The 17200-nt window shown below is 42.3% G+C and overlaps 1 pseudogene; it reads right to left on the bottom strand.

Annotated features, from left to right (window-relative positions):
• Window positions 1-17200, bottom strand: part of LOC124034138 — a 221369-nt pseudogene that overhangs the window by 41190 nt on the left and 162979 nt on the right.

Raw genomic sequence — 17200 nt, 5'->3', positions numbered from 1 at the left:
ACTTCACAATAACAGCACTTACAGCTGTCCAGGGCAGCTCTAGCAGGGCAGAAATTTGACAAACTGACTTGTTGGAAAGGTGGCATCCTATGACGGTGCCACGTTGAAAGTTACTGAGGTCTTCAGTAAGGCCATTCTACTACCAATGTTTGTCTATGGAGATTGCATGGTGGTGTGCTCGATTTTAAACACCTGTCAGCAACGGATGTGGCTGAAATAGCCGAATCCACTAATCTGAAGGGGTGTACACATACTTTTGTATATATAGTGTAGATGCAATCAGAGACCTGGGTGGGTGGGTGACAAGTAAGTCTTCCTCATGCTTCCAATCCAAAACAGTTTGTGTATATTATGACAACAATTTGTGGAGCATAAGTCTACGCTGCTTCATCAGTGTTTGGTCAACAGTAAAGATTATTCAATTATGTTTGTTGTCGTTCAACGAGAGATGACTCATTTTCATGCACATTTCTTCAATTGAGAAATAGTGCACCAAAAATGATAAATTCATTACATATTTCTTGACCAATCTTATATTAATTCAGACTATTTTGAGGAAGTGTAAACTGGTTACGGCATCTCAACAGAGACAAACAGGACTATTGCAATTTTTTTCTCATTTTTCAAGCAGCCTTTTTTAGGGAGTATGCGAGGCACAGACGTTAGGAGCAATCCGAACCTAGCACCCAGACGCCTTTAGAGACATATGGGTGGGTGACACTGAGCAGCATAGCTGTAGAAGTGTTGATAAATGTATTGCATTGGCTCTGAGAGTGTGCAGCTTTTCTTTTCTGGGTGACACTACCTTACGACTGGGTCTTTGTCCCTTCCCTACTCTCCTGTGGAGTTACTGTAGTTTCAAGGTGACACACTCTAAAGTGCTTAAACAGGTAATAGCACTCTAAAGTTTTTAAACAGGTAAGAGCATAGAAATGCTGAGTCATCGAGTCATGGCTGATTCTCTGAGGATTTCACAGGGTGTGTCCAAATGGCACCGTACTTCCTGTATAGTGAACTGCTTTTGTCCAGATCCCTATGGGCCCTAGTCAAAAGAAATGCACTACATTAGTCGTCAAATAGTAGGAAATAGTAGGGCTGGGAATGGCCAGGGACCTCACAAAATTATATTATCACGATACTTAGGTGCCGATACGATATGTATTGCAATTCTCATGATTCTATATGTATTGCGATTCCATACTGTGATTTTATTACGATTCAATGTTCACTATGTGGCTGAGAAATCAAATGTACAAAGTAAAAAGTGCTGAAAACAAATTGGCTCTGTGTTTTAAAAGAACATGGAGAACAAGCTATGAATGAGTTAAGGTGCAGGTATAGCCAACTAGCGTAAAAATAATATTGCGATATTGCGATACAATATATCGTCAACAATAATATCCCAATATGTAACTGTATCAATTTTTTTCCCCAATCACTAGGAAATAGGATGCCATTTGGGACACACACAGAGTTCGTAGTGCTCCCCTTCAGCCAACAGTGCTGAGGAGCCATGGAAGGTCCGTAGATGCCAGTGGCGTAGCCTGTGACAGTGTGGGTGGGGTAACTTTTTTAATGGTTGTATATCTGATCAAGACAATTACATGGATTAAATAACTCTGAAAGACAAGCCCCAGGGACAGGAAGATAACGTGGGGGTTTACTGAAGACTGTGTTGGATGCCACCACCAAATGTGTTAGTAATCCACGAGCACACACACACAGATTGAGCCAAATCAAAGGCTTTGAACTTGCCTCTGTGTGTTCATGTCTGTGTGAACCTGACATACATACAGACAGGGGAGGGCTGTGATGGAGCTATCGCCACCGCTGCTGTGGTCACCAGCCAGGAGGTTAATCAAAAAAGATAAGGGAACACAAAGTGAGGTTGTGTAGCTGGCCCGCCTCCAAGTTGCATCCCAAATGCTACCTCTTCTCCCCTGAGCAATGTGGCTGCACCACATTCCTATTCCACCTAGATCTGTCTTATCTTAAGGAAATAAATAGAGGGAGCAGGGAGAGCTCTTCACTACACTGCCTGACCAAGCTTGGGAATGTAATTGCTTGGCTCATCATTTGCTGTCTTGGATGCAGGGCCGGCTCCAGGCATAAGCGACATAAGCAGCCGCTTACAGCCCCCAGCTGCTAGGGGGCCCGACCAAAATCTCTCTTAGGGCCCCCAAAAGGCTAGATCCGGCCCTGCTTGGAGGAACTGTGAGGAAACAACAGAGGGAGCAGGGCTAGGGAATTAGAAGCATGAGGGCACATAAGGCTGAATGTGTGGGGTTGCTGCTATATGCTAACTTATATAGCTAAGTATAATATAATATAGTTAAGTATAGAGTACCTTTCCCAAATATGAATTCAACAGAGTACATACATACTCCCCATCAAGGTGGCTAACATTGAATTCTTTATACGCCCAAAAAGTAGAAATTCACCCATTTACAATTACTCCCTTTGATTGATGTGAACAGTAAAGTTTGTGTATTGTGGGAGAAACTAACATGAAAGGAATGCAATTACATTTGGAATGTAATATCCATTTTGTTTTACAAAACACTGAGTTTCACAAGCTAAATTCAGTTCCTTTTCTACAGTTTCACTTAAATAGGCTTAAATGAATCAAAAGCATTAATGAAAATAGCATGTCGTACAAATACTCGCAATTACATTTGAAACACTCACCCTGTGTGAGTGCTTCCCAAATGGTACCCTATTCCCTATATAGTGCATCATGGGCCCTGGTCAAAAGTAGTACACTAAATAAGGAATAGGGGACGGAGCCCTGCAATTTTTCAGTATTTATTTGTGTCATAGAAATTGGAACCCAGGCCCGAGTCAGTTCAATGTGTTTCATCTCACATTAAGGTGTGGGCTCCTGAGTGGCGCAGCGGTCTAAGGTACTGCATCATAGTGATGTGGCGTCACTACAACCTGGGGTTCTTTTCAACGTCAAAAAACCCCAAACATCTCATCTGTTTTTTGGTTGAAATCTGATTGAACTACTGACCAGTGATCAAAATGCTACTCAATTAATAGACACCAAACTACATAAAACATGTGCATAGTGCTCATGGGCCATGCACCCATTGCATATACTGTAAGAAATTAGAACCTTTACGATTATTAAAATTGGAGCGATCTTTTTTAGCAATTAACATCAACAAAAGATAGGTGCATCCAACAATAACATTGTCATTATAACAAATCACAGTGTGTAGTGTATGTCTACCTCTCCCATTTACACAGTTGGGAAGAAATATATTTTCAAAGCAGACAGTTTCCCCTTGCTGCAAAGAGTTGAAATGTTCAAATCTAGAGTATTTCAACAGCCTGGAGTGTAAGGTAAGCTGTTCCCCTGCACAGAGAGGCTCTCATCTTGTTGGAGGGGTGTTAAGTGTTAAGGACTGGGAAGCTGGGGTCTTACCTCTGCCGTGGGCACTCCCTCTGGGGGGCGGCAATGCAGCACGATCATCCCTTTGATTGGCACTTCCTTCCCCTGGGGGTCCTGCTCAAAGTTCTTCCTCAGGTCTGTGTGGGGAGAGAACACCGTGCTGTCAGTCCGTGCCATGTCCAGCCTGCCCTCAATCTCCCCATCACTAACACCACTTGCCACTGCCACTCTCCCTGCCTGACCCTGCCCTTGGTTTGGACACAGTATCAACCTTGCGAGTGAGAAACGGGCTGGGGGGATGGATGAATTGGGAGCTCATCTCCTTCCTTCCTTCCTTCCTTCCTTCCTTCCTTCCTTCCTTCCTTCCTTCCTTTCTTCCTTCCTTCCTTCCTTCCTTCATCTGCCTGCAGGTTCCCAAGGTAATTTGGAGGATAGACTGCACTGGCTGATGAGTACATATACTTTATAATATGCCCATGAAGCTTTACAGTATATGCCAAGGACATCATTTTTTTCTCTACGTTGCACTCTGCTTTAATCTATTTACTCCTGCAGTGCAGTTTTGTCCATTCACTGTAATGTGAGACTGTGGTATTACCATATAAATATAATGAGTAGGATGAGGATCGAACCTCTAACCATGACAATTCTACCGGCAACCTCCTGGCAAAACTCAAAATGGCCACCAGTCCACCCATGATGGCAAAATTGACCTGAATGGAGACACCTGATCTATTCATTCTAATTCTATGGGTCAGTGTTTCCAAAGCCTGGTTCTGTGCTCTAGCACTAACATACCTGATTATACTAAAGGCTTGTTGATTGGTTGAATCAAGTATGCTAGCGCAAAAACTAAAATGTGCATTGCTATGTAGGCTACTCACATGCGATGTGTACCGTGGCCTTGCGGCTCTTGGAGGTGCCCAGGTGGCTCCAGGCCACACAGAGACACCAGTAGTCCTCTGGGCCGTGGAAGTCCTCCACCTGCTGACGGGACACGTTGATCAGCACCTCACGCACCTTCAGACCTGCATAGTGGAAAGAAACAGCCAATAAGTGATCTTACTTGTTAGATCAGGTGTTATTTAGAGATCACAGCACAAGTGCCAGGAACATTTACAGGACCTCTAGTTCTCAGTCCTTGGAATGTGCTAACCATAGTTGAGAGATCCTAACAACATATTTAAAGGGGAGGAGGGTGGGATCTGATCAAATATTTAGAAAGTCTGTCTGGTAGTATTGATCAATGGTTTCCCAAAATACAATTTTAAAAATACATTTGGTTTTTATGGTGGCCTGACACACTGCTGCAATCAGTGTGTCTAATGTTATTCTGTTCTCCCTTTACTCTATGCTGGGTATTGAAAATGCATCACAGATGAAATAGGCAGTCCCCTAGGCCTCTCTTAGGATTCTGTTGTGCGTGATGCAAAATAGTGCGAACAAGAAAAATAGTTGCCTAGAGCAACATAATCCCCACTAACAAGCTTAACATCAGACCCGCTTCAAAATAATACTCTAGTATGTACAGTATCCATGACACAATAATAGTACATATACCACAGTGACACAAGCACAGCTAGCACAATGCAAACGCAGCATATTTTTTAGAACAAGCACATTAAAGTGTGTCTGTACGAATGGACTCTCCCTACTCTGAAATCCTCTTAGCGGCGAAGCGCAAAACTCGCCAACTGAAATCTATGCAGACCTGTCACACAGTTTAGAATTGTTAAAGGCTTCCATTTTGTATCGGAGTCATGGGCTTAGGGATCTGCCATGTGTGTTTTCTTTCCTCCTTTTCAGAGCCTTGATAGCCTGCAGGCTTCCCAAACACAGGATTAAAGAAAAGATGCAACGTGGGGGTTTATGACAGAAAATGGTACCCTATTCCCTATATAGTGTACTACTCTGGTCAAAAGTAGTGCACTATATAGGGAATATGGTGCAATTTGGGACACATGCCGAGTCTCTTAACACCCCCCACCCCACTCTCCTCTCCTGCACACAACAATAAATGATAAATGCAGCCTAATCTGACATGCTCATTGAGTCATAACAGCACATTTACTGCACAGCATATCAGAGTTTTGAATAAATAACAATTCAACTCCACACTAAATAACTGCAGGGAACATGGATATTAATGTGGATATTAACATATATTAATGTGAGAGAGAGAGAGAGAGAGAGAGAGAGAGAGAGAGAGAGAGAGAGAGAGAGAGAGAGAGAGAGAGACAGCTGCATGTGAGCTCACATTTTTCAGCATGTTTTTTTTAACAAAAGATTTGATTAAGATAAACGTATATTTGTCGGCAAGGACATATACAGCATACTACCCTCCACAACATAACCTTCACTCCAAATCAAAACTCCAAACCTACAACCTGATTTTGGACAAAATTACCGGGAAGGATTTGAACTACCAAAGATTCCTATTTCCAAGCCATACAGCAAATGCTCTGGCAAACAAACATAAAGCTGAAAACACCATCCAACCTGGAACTGGAGGCCTTTGAAGCCCCCTCCTGCTGTTCAGAAACCATCTCCTGGCATTTTCTACAAGGAATCTGCCTCCAGAAAAAAAGCTTCTCCCAAGTGGGTGTGACACCTACTTCTGTTGCCTGCTGCACTGCTGCTTGGATTCCACCTGGCGATCTGTTCACCGTCTGCCCTGGCCTGTCTCCCCCTGTCTGGTACAGGTACCCCCGCCACACTCCCGAGCTTTCGTTTGCCTCCAGCACACACGCACTGTTGAGCGAGCGACTCTGAACATACAATGGCTAGCCCCAAGTCGTTTCATTTGTTATTGAGCTTTATGCTACAGTGGCTTGCGAAAGTATTCACCCCCCATGGCATTTTTCCTACTTTGTTTCCTTACAAACTGAAATTAAAATGGATGTTGGGGGGGAATGGTTGTATCATTTCAGTTACACAACACGCCTACCACTTTGAAAATGCTAAATATGTTTTTATTGTGAAACAAACAAGAAATAAGACAAAAAGAAACAGAAAACTTGAGCGTGCATAACTATTCACCCCCCCAAAAGTAAATATTTTGTAGAGCCACCTTTTACAGCAATTTTAAGTCATACTACAGATTCTCAATTGGATTGAGGTCTGGGCTTTGACTAGGTCATTACAAGACATTTAAATATTTCCCTTTTAACCACTCGAGTGTTGCTTTAGCAGTATGCTTATGGGCATTGTCCTGCTGGAAGGTGAACCTTCGTCCCAGTCAAACAGATTTCCCTCAAGAATTTCCCTGCATTTCGCGCCATCCATCATTCCTTCAATTCTGTCCAGTTTCCCAGTCCCTGCCTATGAAAAACATCCCCACAGCATGATGCTGCCACCACCATTCTTCACTGTAGGGATGGTGTTCTCAGGGTGATGTGAGGTGTTTGGTTTGTGCCAAACATAGGGTTTTCCTTGATGGCCAAAAAGCTAAATTTTAGTCTCATCTGACCAGAGTACCTTCTTCCATATGTTTTGGGAGTCTCCCACATGCCTTTTGGCAAACACCAAAAGTGTCTGGTTATTGTTTTCTTAAAGCAAAGGATTTTTTTCTGGTCACTCTTCCATAAAGCCCAATTCTGTGGAGTATACGGCTTAAAGTGGTCCTATGGACAGATACTCCAATCTCCGCTGTGGAGCTTTGCAGCTCCTTCAGGGTGATCTTTGGTCTCTTTGTTGCCTTTCTGATTAATGCCCTCCTTTCCTGGTCCATTAGTTTTGGTGGGTGACCCTCTCTTGGCAGGTTTGTTGTGATGCCATATTCTTTTCAATCTTTGTCATAGCCGCTTGCTGAAAAACTGATAGAGGAAAATATAGTTTAGATGATCAATTATGTATACTTTAATGATTAGAACCATTCATGCTAATACTATTATGTTATGATTTGAAAAGTATGGGTTCTTAATTGTACTGTTATTGAAAATGTAAGCAGAAATTAATTGTCTGTGTCTCCTGGGAAAGTTTTAAAGCAGAGATAAGATAGTACTTCAAACAGATAAGAATGTTTTGGTTGGATTCCATTAGCAGGGGGAAGTATATCCTTTAGGCAGGTTGGAATGTAGTTTATGAGGGGAGTGAAACTATCTCCAGGACCGAATACTACGCCATTGTAAGACTGGGAGAGGGGGTGTAACTGATGACGTCATTTTATGTCTTCTTCAGATTTAAAATGTAATGTTCTTTGTATTTTGGGTCAGTACTCATCAAGAATAAATGCTGAACTTGTTTTTAAGACTGGTCTCTTGCTAATTCATGCAAATGATAAACTTACAACTTATCATGAATTAGAAATGAGTGCGAATTTAATTGGTTTTGGCAATAAAACATAAGGGAATTTAAAATTCCTCTATCAAAAACTTTAATGAGCAAGCCTTCCTTCATGACCTGGCCTAAATTGGTATAGAATCAGCTGTCAAAGACGCTTGGACCTGATTTTTTTTATTTTCAGTGGTATTGTAAACAAACACAACCCCATAAAGAAAATGAGAATTAAAAACAGGTTCAGCCCCTGGTTCAACCGTGATCTTGCAGAGTTACTCCACCTCAAGAATTCCATTTGGCGAAAGGCTCGGCACACGCACACTCAGGCTGACTGGCTCTCGTTCAGGCAAATGAGAAATAAGTGCACTTAGGCTATCTGGAAGGCCAAGGTTAGTTACTTTAAGGAGCAGTTCTCTCTCTGTGGGTCTAACCCCAAGAAGTTCTGGAAAGACCTGGAGAATAAACCCTCCTCCTTACTGCTGTCCATGTCCCTTAAAGTTGATGATGTCATTGTTACTGACAAGGAGCACAGGATTCCTATTTGACTCAGCAATGCCTCCTTGCCCGTCCAACATTTCCTCATCTCCCACCCCTTCTAATGTAACTAGCCCCAATTCTCCTCCCTCCTTTTCCCCTGCCCCTCTACAATGTTTTGCCCTGCAGGCGGTCACCGAGTCTGAGGTGCTAAAGAAGCTCCATAAACTTGACCCCCCAAAAAACATTTGGGTCAGATGGTTTAGACCCTTTCTTCTTTAACCTGTTACTCCTACCCCCTACTTTTTCGAACATTCTGTTAAAAATTGCTCAACATTTCAGCGCCCTGCTACTCATGCCAGGAATATAGTATATGCATATGATTAGTATGTGTGGATAGAAAACACTCAGACGTTTATAAAACTGGTTAAATCACGGCTGTGACTATAACAGAACGTGCGTTTCAGCGAAAAGCGCAGGAAAATCTGATCACTGAAAATGGGAAAATATATCCAATAGTGATGTTTATGGGACATCTAGGAGTGCCAACAAAGAAGATGGTCAAAGGTAATGAATGTTTTATATTTTATTTGTGCGTTTTGTGTAGCGCCGACTATGCTAATTATTTTGTTTACGTCCCCTGCGGGTCTTTTGGGGTGTTACATGCTATCAGATAATAGCATCTCATGCTTTCGGCGAAAACCATTTTAAAAATCTGACTCGTTGCCTGGATTCACAACGAGTGTAGCTTTAATTCAGTACCCTGCATGTGTATTTTAATGAACGTTTGAGTTTTAACGAGTGCTATTAGCATTTAGCATTGCGCATTTGCATTTCCAGATGTCTAGATGGGACGCCTGCGTGTCGGGTAGGAGCAAGAGGTTAAGGTTTCTGCCCCTGTCATTGCCAAGCCTATCTCTGACCTTTTTAACCCGTCTCTCCTCTCTGAGGAGGTTCCCATTGCTTAGAAGGCAGCCACGGTGCATATTTTATTTAGAAAGAGAGAGCTGATCCTAACTGTAATAGGCCTATTTCTATGTTGCCAAAAGTGTTGGAAGTACTTGTCAGTAATCAACTGATTGGCTTCTTGATGTCTATTGTATTCTCTTGGGTATGCAATCTGGTTTCCACTCAGGTTATGGATGTGTCACTGCAACTTTAAATGTCCTCAATGATGTCACAATTGCCCTTGATTCTAAGCAATGTTGTGCTGCTATTTTTATTGACTTGGCTAAAGCTTTTGATAAGGTAGACCATTCCATTCTTGTGGGCCGGCTAAGGAGTATTGGTGTTTCTGAGGGGTCTTTGGCCTGGTTTGCTAACTACCTCTCAAAGAGTGCAGTGTATAAAGTCAGAACATCTGCTGTCTCAGCCACTGCCGGTCACCAAGGGAGTACCCCAAGGCTCGATCCTATACCCCACGTCTTTCTCAATGTTCATGAGGTAGTCACCTCATACAAGTACTTGGGAGTATGGCTAGAAGGTACACTGTCCTTCTCTCAGCACATATCAAATCATCAGGCTAAAGTTAAATCTAGACTTGGTTTCCTCTATCGTAATCGTTCCACTTTCACCCCAGCTTCCAAACTAATCCTGATTCAGATGACCATCCTACCCATGCTAGGTTACAGAGATGTAATTTATGGATCGACAGGTAAGGGTGCTCTCGAGCGGCTAAATGGTCATTATCATTTGGCCATCAGATTTTCCACCAATGCTCCTTATAGGAAACATCACTGCAGTCTATACTCTCTAAACTGGTCATCTCTGTATACCTGCCGAAAGACCCACCCGTTGATGCTTATTAATAAAACCCTCTTAGGCCTCACTCCCCCCTATCTGAGATATCTATTGCAGCCCTCATCCTCCACATACAACACCCATCCTGCCAGTCACATTCTGTTAAAGGTCCCCAAAGCACACACATCCCTGAGTCGCTCCTCTTTTCAGTTTTCTGCAGCTAGTGACTGGAACAAGCTGCAACAAACACACAAATTGGACAGTTTTATCTCCATTTATCTTCATGGAAACTCTTACTGACAGTTGTGGCTGCTTCACGCAACGTATTGTTGCCTCTACCTTCTTTCCCTTTGTGCTGTTGTCTGTGCCCAATAATGTTTGTACCATGTTTTGTGCTGTTACCATGTTGAGTTGCTACCATGTTTTTGTCATGTTGTGTTGCTACCGTGCTGTGCTGTTGTCTTAGATCTCTCTTTATGTAGGGTTGTGGTGTCTCGTCGTGATGTGTGCTTTGTCCTATATTTTTATTTTATTTTTAATTGTTAATCCTAGCCCCCGTCCCCACAGGAGGCCTTTTGCCTTTTGGTAGACCGTCATTGTAAATAAGAATTTGTTCTTAACTGACAGGCCTAGTTATATAAAGGTTAAATAAATAAAATAAAAAATATATAAATGGATGGATTAATAAGGGCCCTATAGAACCGGTTTTATTTTTGCTTTATTTATTTATTTATTTATTTAGAATTCTGCTTTCTCTGTTTTGTTATTACAGGTTTCAGATTTGAATCTGCCATGCAGTATTGAGGGAAAGAGTCTACCAGAACAAAGTGCTTATCTTAGTTCAAAACTCGTAATTCCCAAAATGGGAGAACTAAACAATATTTCTACTTTTGAGAATGTGGGAATGGTCCGTGGACACTGAAGAGGCAGTCATGACAGGTGTGTTTCATTTGGTGATCTCATGAAGCACAGGAAACACACAACTGTATCTCTTAAAGTGTACATTTCCCAGCTGTCGGGTTTACATATATTCATTGCAAAACATATGTGATTAAACATGAATCATGTCATGTAATGTTAACCTTCCAAATGAGAGTACGGATTTCCTATAAAGATTAACTAGTCAGTGGCCATACCCCCATGAGCCAAGACATCACATTAGGCGTCATAGAATGGCCCCTTCTTCAACAGAGGATAAAACCCACTTCCTACGAAATATACATTAAAGTCAGGGAACGCCGGGACGGAGTCCCCAAGTTGGATTGGCTACAATTCTATAGGCTACGGAGATAATACAGCTGTAGTTTTGGCTACACAGCTGGAAATGGTTAAACTCTGAGACTATAGATCACTACAGAATAAGAGCACATCTTTGACGTATAATTACTAGTCTGCAGCTAGAAATTACATAAGTCTAGAACGAGAATACCGACAACTGCTGAAGCATCTATTTTATGAGAACATTTTTTAATGGTACTCTGAAGTAACCATTCTAACCACCTACAACCACAAAATACATTGTGACTTCTGGGAAAGTTAACCAGAGAGTCTGATGAACTCTACAGGATGATTGAGGATTCCAACAGAGAAGACAACAACGACATGGGTCGTAAATATATACATTCCAATTATTGAGTGAGTGGACGTTCATGTGCAAACGATTAGCATATCAATGAATATAATTATCGACTGTGTGTAGTGAATCCATTTAGTCTTTCCCGCTCTTTCTCAGTCCCCACCCCTTTCTTTTGTCTACCAAGCCATCTTATCGGCATACCCCACTAGGGGTTTTTCGATCATTGTTAGTAACCAATATCTACTGTTTGTTTTGTATGTATTTCTGTGATTAGTTAGTTAGTAAATAAATCATTTTGCCAATTTGTATATTGCTGATTCATTATGGAAACTAAGGTCTGTGCAGATATTCAAGGGTTTGCAATGTTCAGTAATGAGAACTGATGAGGTAATAATTCATTAATAGAAGACCAATTGATTAGACATTAAAATATCTGAAGAGTTATATTCGGAAAATTATAACTGTGTAATCTCAACATTTTCCGTGATGCCCCAACTTCCTAGTTAACTAATGTTTACATGATCAGTTTAATCACATAATAATTAAACCTAATTGATCATCAGAAAACCCTTTTGCAATTATGTTAGCATAGATGAAAACGGTTGTCTGATTAAAGAAGCAATAAAACTGCAATAAAACTGGCCTTCTTTAGACTAGTTGAGTATCTGGAGTATCAGCATTTGTGGGTTCAATTACAGGCTCAAAATGGCCAGAAACAAAGGACTTTCTTCTGAAACTCATCAGTCTATTCTAGTTCTGAGAAATGAAGGCCATTCCATGCGGGAAATCTGTTTGTCCTGTGCCGTTGCCTCAAAGGAATATACAATCACTTATGCATTTTGTTCATGTCTTATCATCATCTTGGGCAAATAAAATAAACATCTAATAAGTTCAATACATTTAGTTGATTGCTACTAATTTCAATACATTTCTTTATATTGTCGAATTCCGTTTTAATATCTGGATTCCGTCCAGATAATGCTGTTGCTTGAGGGGTGATCGAGAGAAGTACTCAAGATACACATTCATCGCCACAATTATGAATACGGTCTACATTATGGCCCTGAAGAGTAGTGTATCAATGATGCTAACAAACAACCTCAGTCACCTGTTAAGGGCTCTACACAGTCTACGCAAATGGAGCCGATGGAGGTCTGTTTGCGTCACGTTTAAAAATATTAAAAACGCACAAATGTACGTAGAACTAAGTAGACGGAGCGACGCAAACGGATCTCCGTCGGCTCAGTTTGCGAAGACTGCGTATAGTATATCCCTTTAGTCTCCCAAATTGATTTTACAGCACAAATGTTGTTGAAACTCGGCCCACTGCTATCGTCCAAACAAATTCAAATTCTGATGGGAAATGTTTTTTTATTAACAGACATCTCTGTAGACATGATTATATCCTTAAGGGACAAGTAGATTCTTTGAAAGTTCTCCAATCACTACTACAGCCAGCCAGCACCAGTCACAATGTGTAGTGAGACACAAACATAATTCATAACTCCCTTGCAAAGATATGGCAATTGACAGAGCATGGGGTGAAGAGATAGCAGAGAAGGTCATTACTAATGATGTCACAGAAGCCCCCCCCCCCCTAAAAAAACAAACATCACTGAGTAATATGCTAATGAGAGTTAGCAGGTCCCGATATCTCTAGCATCGGAGAGGCACATTTCCTTGAGGACTAACCGTCCACGACAGGTGGTGTGCCTGAGAGACAGACCCGAGCTTTGGCACTTTGTCATGCCACCCCTTTTGTTTACAGGCAGAGCACCGTTGACAGGACATATTAAACTAAACCCTCGATTTCTTACATTTTTTTTTAACAAAGAAAAGTTGGGTGTAAGTGGTTTTACAAGTGACAAAGCGATCCAAAGGGCAGAATTATAAAAATAATGACTTAAGCCATGGCTATTGGCCGAAAACATGAAATAGGAATGGAGGTTAGGGTGGTGGGAGCATAGTTGGAGGGGACAAAGCATGGCTAATCTGTTCTTCCTATGGATTTGCTCTGTTGTCTTGCCATGGCTCAGCTTTTGCTGTGAGTTGGACAGGAGGGAGAGCATAAGAAGAGCCTGGATCCCGCTTTTGATCTATTAACCAACCAGCGGATGCTACATCTTCCTGCTAGGGATTATCAAATAAGGCTAAATCCCAAATGGCACCCTATTCCTTATAATGGGTTGCAATATAAGCCTTTTCACTGAGCCATTTCATGGAGCTACACTTCACTTCCAGAGTCCACTGTAAGTACGTTGGTATTACAAAGTCAGAAGGTCCCCATGGAGTGCTCTTGCCATTGCTGTTCCACCTGCACAGTGTGCATGTTGCTGTCTCCACCAAGCCTCCTCATTCCCTCTTAACACATCATCCAACCCTCTAAGAGAACCATGACTGGCCTCTGGCAACACCCGTGTTTCTGCTTCCTGCTAAAGTTATTCACAGGGGAGGCACTGGAGGGTTCGGCATATAAAACGTGTGTAGAAATCGAGACGTTTTAACCACAGATAAATGAGAAGCAGGGTGATGTATTTGACCCGATCTTACCGCAATAATTTAAACTATCAACAATGTCTAACCATTAAGGAGTTCTTAACTTGTTGCAGTTGAGGTTGTATGTGTGGGTGCGCACGTGTGTATCCCAGTCTACCAAGGCAGCCATGCTAAATGTAAACACTTTGAGCACAATTGAGAATGTAACCTCTCAGTCGAGGAGAGAAACAGCATTAGCACATTAGCACAACCTTTGGGTAGAAAGAAAGAATGTTCACACAAGGCAAGCATGGTTTAAAAATAGGCCTATCTAAAACAATGACAGGGCACTTAATGCTTTAATACAGAAAATCTATTACGAAATCAGACAACCTCTTCCCACCTACACACACTCTAACCACTCACATAGACACGAGCTTGCACGCATGTGCACACACACACACACACACACACACACACGATTCAAGCTTTAAGCTTGCTAGAAAAAAATGATAATTTCCTGCATTTGGGGACATGATATTTTATAATGCACCATTTTTATTCCTCACTGCAGAGATAGGCTGCTCTATCCAGATAAGGCTATTGCCTGCCACATCCATTAGGCCCAATGCCCACTGTTTAACTCTGGAATTAGAGGCCAACAACACTGACAGAGCCAACTCTCCTCTTTACCTCTTAACAACAAAATCATATCCAATGTAAAGCTTGCTAAAATGAAATCAAAAGTCTGACAAAAGAAACACAGACCATTAATAGCTTGTTTGGATCCATGGCATTATAAGCAGAGATAATTAGCAAGTGAGCCAAAAGGGCATTATGCGGCAATAGTTGTGGGGGAAAGAGTTTACCTAATTGCAAATGCAACCACTCGTACAGGAAATATTGGGACAGAAGTTTTCAAGTTGAGTTTCATCTCCATCTGTGGCTAGGTAAGGGAAGCGATGTCATACTGTTTTCAGTGGGCGATGGAAAAGGGGTTTTATTATTCTTCAGAATTCGTGACTTCACTGCTATGTTTGTTTTGTTTGCTGGAAAGCCGTGTTTGCTCAAGGATGTCCTGGGTTGAACCTAAAGTACATGATTATTGACTAGGTTCTGAAATGTAAACAATAGAATGAATTGACGTGTGTATACAACGCCTTAATGTATAGGCAAGCCCATGTTCAGTACAGTTGTGGGCACAAAACAAAAATCACAGTACAGGTTTTCGTAACAAACTATTGCTAGAAAAAGCCACAGCGCCTTGTTGCATTGCAGCAATTGTTCTGCCAATACCCTGTTGCAAGCTACCTTTTTAGTGGCAACAAAACCTCAATGCAAAACCCTAGTTGTGCTCCAACTGCCCATTAAATGCACCCTGAGAACATTTGAGGAGAAAGACTGAGTCCACTATTTGAACATGTCAAGAAAGTGTCCGGCACAGACAGATCTCAGGTGGACTTAGCCATCTGAGCCCATGACAGACCTCTAGGTGCACTCGAAGGAATTGTGATGGTTTCAGTACCTACCCAACAAAAGGGATATATTGTACAAATAGAACACAGGCCTCAATACACCCAGTCCTGTCTGGCATGGAATAAAGTTATATCACCCCTAAGGAGCCTATTCTGTATAGGGTACGGTATGTGTGTGAGGTGTATTGTATTGTCTGGGCACATTCAGTTAACAACACCATTAACAGTGTCACACAGGAATCCTGGGGCAAAGATAACATCAATCCTCGCTTTAGTGCCCATTACATAATGGTAAAAGCAATCCAACACTCATGATATAGGAGAGTTGAGCGTGAGGTGAGACTGAGGTCACTGCTGAGGGGAAGTAGTGTCACTGCCTGTTTTCAGCCTGTATGCTGTCTGTTTGCTTCCTGTTTGTTGCTTCTTTGCAGCAGGATTACAGCCTGTTTGTGGTCTGTTTGCTGCCTATTTACTGTTTTCTGCCTGTTTGTAGGTTACATGTTAATGGTGTTCCTCTGTCCTGGACTCATATCTCCTAGGTCTCATTCCAGGAATATGCTCCCTTCCATCTGCCCTCATTTACATTCTTTCACTGATCTGATAGGATCAGATTGGAAAGCAGCTGCGGTCATCCCCCTCTTCAAAGGGAGGGACACTCTTGACCCAAACTGCTACAGACCTATATCTATCCTACCATGCCTTTCTAAGGTCTTCAAAAGCCAAGTCAACAAACAGATTACCGACCATTTCGAATCTCACCATACCTTCTCTGCTATGCAATCTGGTTTCAGAGCTGGTCATGGGTGCACCTCAGCCACGCTCAAGGTCCTAAACGATATCTTAACCGCCATCGATAAGAAACATTACTGTGCAGCCGTATTCATTGATCTGGCAAAGGCTTTCAACTCTGTCAATCACCACATCCTCATCGGCAGACTCGACAGCCTTGGTTTCTCAAATGATTGCCTCGCCTGGTTCACCAACTACTTCTCTGATAGAGTTCAGTGTGTCAAATCGGAGGGTCTGCTGTCCGGACCTCTGGCAGTCTCTATGGGGGTGCCACAGGGTTCAATTCTTGGACCGACTCTCTTCTCTGTATACATCAATGAGGTCGCTCTTGCTGCTGGTGAGTCTCTGATCCACCTCTACGCAGACGACACCATTCTGTATACTTCTGGCCCTTCTTTGGACACTGTGTTAACAACCCTCCAGGCAAGCTTCAATGCCATACAACTCTCCTTCCGTGGCCTCCAATTGCTCTTAAATACAAGTAAAACTAAATGCATGCTCTTCAACCGATCGCTACCTGCACCTACCCGCCTGTCCAACATCACTACTCTGGACGGCTCTGACTTAGAATACGTGGACAACTACAAATACTTAGGTGTCTGGTTAGACTGTAAACTCTCCTTCCAGACCCATATTTGGCGATGTCATTTACAAAATCGCCTCCAATACCCTACTCAACAAATTGGATGCAGTCTATCCCAGTGCAATCCGTTTTGTCACCAAGGCCCCATATACTACCCACAATTGCGACCTGTACGCTCTCGGTGGCTGGCCCTCGCTTCATACTCGTCGCCAAACCCACTGGCTCCATGTCATCTACAAGACCCTGCTAGGTAAAGTCCCCCCTTATCTCAGCTCGCTGGTCACCATAGCATCTCCCACCTGTAGCACACGCTCCAGCAGGTATATCTCTCTAGTCACCCCCAAAACCAATTCTTTCTTTGGCCGCCTCTCCTTCCAGTTCTCTGCTGCCAATGACTGGAACGAACTACAAAA

Source organism: Oncorhynchus gorbuscha, linkage group LG04 (genome assembly GCF_021184085.1).
Source record: "Oncorhynchus gorbuscha isolate QuinsamMale2020 ecotype Even-year linkage group LG04, OgorEven_v1.0, whole genome shotgun sequence".
NCBI classification, from domain to species: Eukaryota; Metazoa; Chordata; class Actinopteri; order Salmoniformes; family Salmonidae; genus Oncorhynchus; species Oncorhynchus gorbuscha.
This window is presented reverse-complemented; position numbering and strand designations above follow the sequence as displayed.